Source organism: Zalophus californianus, chromosome 8, assembly GCF_009762305.2.
Source record: "Zalophus californianus isolate mZalCal1 chromosome 8, mZalCal1.pri.v2, whole genome shotgun sequence".
Taxonomy (NCBI): Eukaryota; Metazoa; Chordata; class Mammalia; order Carnivora; family Otariidae; genus Zalophus; species Zalophus californianus.
Genome location: NC_045602.1, coordinates 29768234 through 29776446, shown reverse-complemented (window position 1 = coordinate 29776446; position 8213 = coordinate 29768234). Strand labels below are relative to the sequence as shown.

At 35.6% G+C, this 8213-nt stretch overlaps 1 long non-coding RNA gene across 2 annotated transcripts in view; it reads left to right on the top strand.

The window, feature by feature from the left end:
* The first annotated feature begins 3011 nt into the window (after positions 1-3011).
* The window catches only part of LOC113938285, a 38026-nt gene continuing 32824 nt past the window's right edge, over positions 3012-8213 (top strand). The window contains exons 1-4 of one of the 2 annotated variants that reach the window (XR_003524875.1): positions 3012-3072; positions 5205-5369; positions 5458-5511; positions 6359-6419. This is a non-coding gene — a long non-coding RNA (uncharacterized LOC113938285). The remainder of the gene's footprint in view (positions 3073-5204; positions 5370-5457; positions 5512-6358; positions 6420-8213) is intronic. The other variant, XR_003524876.1, reaches the window with a different exon arrangement.

Here is an 8213-nt window from a genome sequence, read left to right as displayed (position 1 = left end):
TTAATGAGATAATTTACATTCTTTTTTTTCCTACTAAGTCTTTCAAATCTTGTACTATTCACTTTTATTACATCTCAACTTGGATGCTAAATTTTTATCAGAAATACTTGACCTGTACTTAGATTTCATAGAATTGACTACTGAGAAAGTAGATTCACATATCCCAGTTGTTTCAAACATAATTACATTTGGTAAAGTTTTAAAGTTTAAGTTTATATTAATTAAAATGAAATAAACAATCCAGTTTCTCAATCACATAGCCATATTCAAGTGCTCAGTAGCCACATGTGGCCAGTGGCTCTTGTATTGGATAGAGCAGTCCCAGCATATTTGGTAACTGCTAATATTATTAAGCAGTTGTTGATCGTTATTGGAGTTTATGTACTATTTTATTGAGATTAAGAGGTGAGAACTGGAATCTGCCCTTTAGAAAATAAAACCATGAAGGCATGAGAAAGTGGGCATCTGAGTTCTGTAGTTTGGGGAAGTGCCAGGAGACATATAGACTGACATTGTTATAACCAGCCAGGAAGACAGTTCCCATGTTTTCTCTCATATACAGTTGATTTATAAAGCTGATCTGTCTTCTAAAAGTATATCCCTGCCTTAAGCATAAAATGCAAATGATGATAACTATATTAGGAAATTATTCACTCTATTTTCCAAGTCCTTTTGCTAGACTGGGCCCTTGATAAGAGGCTTCTTAAAATTATCTTCCATTTTCATTATTTTAAAAGATATTTGGCTCTTGTTCTTGCACCAATTAGTAAGCTTGGATGAAAGGAATTGGTGGAAAGAAGAGAGATCTGCATTGTTGTTAGTGTGATTTATGCTGCCTGCTCTGTATCACCTATTTATAGCTCATAATCAATTTGCACATAAAGTTGATTGAGCTCTATGGGAATATTTAGATGAAAGAAACTCTGTAAATGCCAGGTATTTATTATGTTCATTATGGTCATAATAATGTGGTAATAACAGAAATGTTACAATTGATTTAATGGAGCTCTGTTATTTGAAGCACGTCTTTAGAATTATTACTGTGAACTTATTTCTTGAATTTTTATATTATTTCATGCATGTTGTTTCATCTATGAGCTTCCTCATGTAGTGACCGGACGTTGAGCAATCTAGTTTTTTTCAGAGTTACATCATGGTGTCCTACACATACCAATTACAAAGAACAATTTCATATATTGTCTGATATTAGTGGCTTGTAAAGGAGGAAGACTGGGTGATGGGTCCTATTTTAGAGATGCGAAAAATGAGGCCTAGAGATACATAGTTTAAAATTACACAGTAAATGGCTGTTTGAAGACCAGTACTCACACTCCCCGCCCCCAAAGTGTTCTTGTTTTATTGTTTTCCAGTTTTATTGAGGAATAGCCAACATACATCACTATATGATGTGATGTTGAAGGTATATAGCATGGTGGTTCAATTTACATATATTGTGAAATGAGTACCATGGTAGGTTCAACCAGCATTCATCTTCTCATATAGATACAATAAAGAGGAAAGAAAAAAAGGAAAGAAAAAAAACCTCCTTGTGATGGGAACTCAGGATTTAATCTCTTAACAAGTGTCCTGTCACACAATCCTCATGTTGTACATCACATCCCTAGTGCTTATTTATCTTACAACTGGAAATTTAGTAATTACCCCTTTGTATCACAAATTCACAATTTCTAAGTTACATTAACAGTAATGTTTCAGAAATGCAGTATAAAAGAAAGGCTAACACACAGGCTTGGAACTGCAACGGTCCCCCGTTCAAATCCCACTCTGCCACGCACAAACTACATACTGGTAGTGCCAAAGCCCTGGTTTCCTCACTTATAAAAGGGTAAATCATAAAAATTAAATGAGATTTTTTTTAACATTGAAAGTATTGCTCAATCTTGATTGTAGTTGAAAAATATGGATATTTACAATGGCATATTAAATAAATACCTGGAGATATTAACATTAGGTATAAGTATCACTGTGACCTCAATTACTGCACCAAATGAGCACTTTTATCTCTACCAACCACATCCCAACCCCCTCTGACCCTTACCTCCCACCTTCTAACCCCATCAGCCTCTTTTCAAAGCTCTGAACCTAATAAGTGCTTTCCCTTTCCCAGAGCCTTTCCAGACACTGGTCCTTCTGCCCGGAATGTTGTCTAATCGGCTCTTTGCTGGATCTGTCTTTCCTTTCCTCGCCCCCCCACCTCCCTCCGTCCCTTTTTCCTTCCTTCCTTCCTTCCTTCCTTCCTTCCTTCCTTCCTTCCTTCCTTCCTTCCTTCCTTCCTTCCTTCCTTCCTCCCTCCCTCCCTCCCTCCCTTCCTTCTTTCCTTTCTCAGGTTAAATGAGGCCTCATAGAGGCCTCTCATGACTGCCCCAACTAAGGAGACACCCTTCATCCCCAGTTACCTTTGATTACTAGTCTCTGCCTCTTCATAGTCAATATCGCAGTTTGTCATTAAAATTTTTTTTAAGGTTTTATTTATTTGTCAGAGAGAGAGAGAGAGAGAGCACAAGCAGGAGGAGGGGCGGAAGGAGAGGGAGAGGTGGATTCCCCGCTGAGCAGGGAGCCCAATACAGGACTCGATCCCAGGACCCTGAGATCATGACCTGAGCTGAAGGCAGATGCTTAACTGACTAAGCCACCCAGGCGTCCCTAAAATTTTATTTACCGAATACAATTCACTTGTCCACATAAGGTTTGCCCAGCAATATGCTGAGAACTGTATATAGTGTGCATTTGTGTTTGAAAATATGTATCTCCAAATTAGGATTTTGCTTTAATAACTTAGCATTTTACTGTGGGTATTTTTCCGGTCATTAAAAATATGTTTATAACATAACTTTTAATATTTGTATATTATTTGGTCACATGGATCACTTCTTCAACCACTTCTGTTTTAGTATGTATCTTCCTTTCACTTTTTGAAAACTATTTTAAGAAACATTGCTATGAATATGTTTGTACATATGTCTCCATTTATACCTTTGATTATTTCTGTAGGATACACTATGGGAAGATGGAATTACAGGATCAAAGGGAACATACCTTTTTAAAGACCAGGTATATAGTGCCAAATTTCTTTCTGGGGAATTTGTAACAATTTATAGTCTTGTGACAGTGTTTGCAAACACTTGTCTTACATACTGTGAAGAACAATGAGCTTTATTCTTTATAAATAATGCAATTTTATAGGCAACAAAGAGCATTCCTTAGTATAACTTGCATTTATTTGATTAATCAGGAGTAATCATATTTTTATGTTTATTAGATATTTATAGTTCTTCTAGCAGTGGGCTTTTGTTCACTTTCTCATTTTGGTTTTATGTTTTTCTTATTAATGTAAAGTCAATTTTATATTAAGAATATTAACCAGTTGCTTACAATATTACTGCAAATATTTTTCCAATTTATTGCTTGATTCTTAAATTTGTTTATATTTTTGTTGGATATGCTTTTAGAATTTTTGTACACTCCCCAAGTCGACCAAACTTTTTATGGTCTTCTCACTTCCTTTGTATTTGGCAGGTCCTTACAAATGAACTAAATCAGTTAAATACCTATCATTTTCCTTGGACATATCTCACTTTTTTTTTCACTTGTGATTAAATTTTTTTAGGCCTTCTAGGGTTGCCTGGGTGGCTCAGTCAGTTACGTGTCTGCCTTTGGCTCAGGTCATGACCCCAGCAGGCAGCCTGCTTCTCCCTCTGCCTGCCACTCCTCCTGTTTGTGCTCTCTCTCTGACAAATAAATAAATAAAATCTTTAAATTTTTTAGACCTTCTAAAATATATCCTGAGGTATGGTGTCACGTGATATATTCTAATTTGCCTTTTTTTTAAAAAGAAAATAACTGCATTTTCCAAATAATTGATTTCCTTTTCATTGGTTTATGATGTTTTACCACATACTCTGTTCTCATGTATACAATACGGCCAGCTAGAAGCCTACACTGGTGCCTTTTTTTCTGTAATTACTGCAGGTTTAAATCATATTTTAATATCCAGTAAGACACTTTTTCCCTCCCTACTTTCCTTTCTCAAAAAATTTTCACCTGTTACTACTTTTTTATACTTTCAGATTAAGAGCTATCTTGTCAACACTGGTTAGCTGAATAATGGCCTTCAAAGATATCCAGGTCCTAATTCTTGTAATTAGTGAATGTTAGCTTATTGGGGGGGTGGGGGAGGGGCAAGGGTTGGGGAAGGACCTTGCAGATATAATTAAATTAATGACCTTGAGATGTAGGTAGGCCTTAGATGTAATCACAAGAGTTTAATGGAAGCAAAAGGATATTTGAGTAATATCCACCATGTGATGGTAGAGTAGAGAGAGATTTGAAGATGCTATGCTGTTGGCTTTGAAGATGAAGCAAGGGCCCAGGAGCAAAGGAATGCCAGGAATGCAGTTCTAGAAGCTGGAAAAAGCAATTCTCCCCTAGAGCCTCTCAGGGAGCATGGTCTTGCCAACACCTTGATTTTAGCCCAGTGAAACTGATTTTCGACTCTACCGCTATAACTGTGTAAGAATGAATGTGTGTTTATGTAAACCATCAAGTTTGGATAATTTATTACAGCAACCATAGAGAACGAATATGTCAATTTAATAAAAAATGCTTGAGATGTTTTAGAATTTTTGTTAATGTCATCCACTAATATTTGAAGAATTGATGAATTTCAATATTCAATATTCCCTTCCAAGAAAATACATCTTTCTTTCTTTTTTTTTTTTTTTTAAGTAGGCTTCACACTGAGTGTGGAGCCCATAGCAGGGCTTGAGCTCATGACTGTGAGATCAAGACCTGAGCTGAGATCAAGAGTCAGACACTTAACTGACTGGCACCCAGGTCCCTTGAAAATATATCTTTTATTTTCAAGTAAAATTTTGTAGCCTTTTGAGAAATTTCTTGTGCTAATATTTCCAGTGAAAGAGATTTTCATTTTTCAGAGAATCAGCAGCATGTTTTTTTATACAGCGATTTTCTTGAAGATAAACACAGAGGGAATATCAGCGTCACTAAGATTGGCAGGATTTGGGCACTTAATAGGTCAACTTCTATAATATTATATAAGGAGGAACAATTTGGTTTTTTAAAAGAGGTTAGCTTAAAGAGATAAACTTAAAATTTCCCCCAAGTTATCTTATTCTTTTGAAAGTCTCTTCTGTGACCAGATTTTGTTCATTATATGATTACAGATGATGAATAAATGGAAATAGAAAGCTGCATTCTCTCTCTAAAGTGCAAGTTCTACAACACTGCATTAGAGTTTACCCAAAATAGTTCTTAAAGACTGAAATCATGTTTTTCACAAAGCCATCATAACTCCGAAGACTCTGGCATTTTTTTCACACTCTTCTTTGGTAAGCTTTTGGTATTTTAGTGTCCTTATTTTGATAATCAAGTAAATATCTCAATGCAGACATTAAAATTTATTTTTTTGTGTTTCAGAAATATTTGTGGGAGGAAATTCTGACATGTTGGAGTGGAATTAATTACTCACAGGTTTTTAATATGACTTACTGAAACATTTTGGTCAGGCAACTTTTTCTAGTAGGTGGTTCTGTGGTTCCACTAGCTGAACATTAGAATCATATAGGAAATTTTAAAAAATGCAGATGCCTTGGTCTTCCTCAGAATGTCCAGAAGGGAGTAAAAGCATTTGTCTTTTTAAAGAGCTCTAGACATGATTTAGGTGTACCCAAAGTAAATGTCCTCACTTTGGTTTATATAGTAAGCCCTTGGGACTTAGAGATTTTCTTGAATTCTTAAGCACCCCCCAAAAGCCAGTTGTTATCTCACTGAGGTTACTGTGTGAATGGGTCCCATTCTCCTTGAGCTAAGAAGAGAATCTCGCCCCCCCTTCCTATACCCAGCCCCAGAGTTTTCTTCTCTATATAGTAAATCTTACCAAGAGTTAGAAAGGGCAACTTAAGATATTTAATCAATTTTATTTTATGGGGAAATTTTTAGGATAGTGAAGCGTTTGTGATTTGAGGATCAGAAGTCCTCCAGTACATCTTTTTCAAATGTCAAGAGTATATTGATTCTAGTTTATACTAATATTGTGAATATAAGTTTGATGGGAAAATGGAAAATATTCTACGAATGTAGTAATTTTGAAGGAAGGAAGTATGTCATCCTTTCTTGCTGAGTCCCTAATCCTAAATCTTCAAGGAACTGTTTGAACCTAGCTTTCTCTTCACAGACTCCTAAATACTCAAATTTTACTCAAAGGTAGCCTTTCTTGTTTCTAACTGTGAGACATTTGCAATCATTTTGGTGCATGAATATCATAGTTTCTATTGTGCTTCAATTATTGCATTATTTTTCTTTTTTCTTTTCTCAACAGGTATGAGGTTCTTGAGGGTTGGCATCTTTGGTACTCTCTGCAGTGCTCAGAATATTGTCAAGTATGTTTTAAGTCTATGAAACTCGTATATTAAATAGAATGAAATAAAAACATTTTTCTTAACAGAGATACTGATTTTATACGAGTCAACTAGCCAAATTCCCATTTACCTTTTTTCTTAATAGGTAGAAAATTTAAGGACACTAAACAACTTGACCACTTTCTTGCTATATACATTCAGTCCTCACAATACGATTTGCCAGTTGGTTGGTTTGAATACTCGTCTTTTTTTTACAAGAATGCATTTCAAAAGCTACTAAACTCATCTGTAAACAGCAAAACCAAAGTTTTTAGATATAGTAGTGTGCTTCTGGTATGTATATTTATGCTCTATTGTCTGTGTTTGGGTTACATGCGTGTGTGGAGGTGAGGGGAGAAACTTTCTTTACTGTAATTATCAAAGCAATAATTAGCTGGGAAATATGCAACAGGTATGTGATTCAAGATAATTCGGATCCATTATTACCCAAGACAATTAAAATCTCTTAACTTTGCTTAATGCAACAGTAATGCATCACCTGTGTGAATGCTTTCTTGGCAACAGTGCCTGAAGTTAATATTTATCATAAATAAAGTGTTTGTTAAAGAAATGGCATTGTAAGTGCTCTCTTCCACCTTTATGAAAGTGGAATTAAAATGTCTTTACAGAGTATAGCATCCTTCTCTTTAAACTTCACAGAAGGGCTCAGTGAAAATAGGATTTCAATACAAGCTTCTTTCCCCTTATCTTTCTTTCCAGCTGTTCTGATTCTCCTAAAAATCAACTTCTGTTGGTGGTTTCTGTTAATAGGTAATAAGACCAGTGATTTAAATCACCGATTACTCTCTTTTGGCTTTCAGACTGTTCTAGCATGCTTCTAGTTAGAATAATGATCGTAGTGATAAGTCGATGTGAGGGGATGGTAATTTTCTACATTAATGCTCACCGAGCTTCTTAGAGTTACATTAGCTCTTGCAATAATAAAAAAGTTCTAATAGTAGAAGAAATACTTACGAATATCTGAAATATAGATGTGCCCTCTAGCAAAATTAGAGATCTACACAAGCCTTGTTGGGATTCATTTTGTTGCAACAAAACATGTATTTCCAGCCCCGGTAATTGGCGAACTTAGATGACTCTGGTGTTTTTGTATTCAGTTCTCAAAATGTCATATTTTGATCAGTTCTACTAGCTGTGTCTTTTAGAGACCTTTGAGGGAAATTCACTTATATTTATAAGACAAATTTAAAATAATTGGAAGTTCCTCCTCCTTCATCTTTCCTGCTGCACAAGTGCACACAGACATGCTTATATTTACTACTTCTGTCAGCAGAATCTCGGTGACCCGGTGACTTGCTCTGACATATCTGGTAACAACTCTGACATAGAAGATGTATACTTTTTAATTGGGAGTAGCTACGATTTCAAATTCTTTAGCGAACCATTACTTAGCATAAAGTCACTTTGGAATCAATTAAATATGAACCTTTGTCACATCAGTATTCATTGAAAAGCACTTAGGTGATTAAAGACCCTTGGTCTCCAAATATTTGACCACTTACCAGCACCAGCCATTTAAAAAGCCTTATTAGCTCTTTCTGTTTCCAGGGATGGCAGTGTGAAAAAGTAAAACAAAATGAGAGGAAACATAATTGCCTCCAAATGAATGTACCCTCGGCATCGCCATGGCTTGAACTATCCTAAGGTGCTACTAGCTCCCTATACCTCTTACTAACTTCTGAGGTTTCCTGAGGTCTCTGCTTCTATAGTACAGTATTTTTTCCATAGCAATGCAAGATTAAAAAAAATGAATGA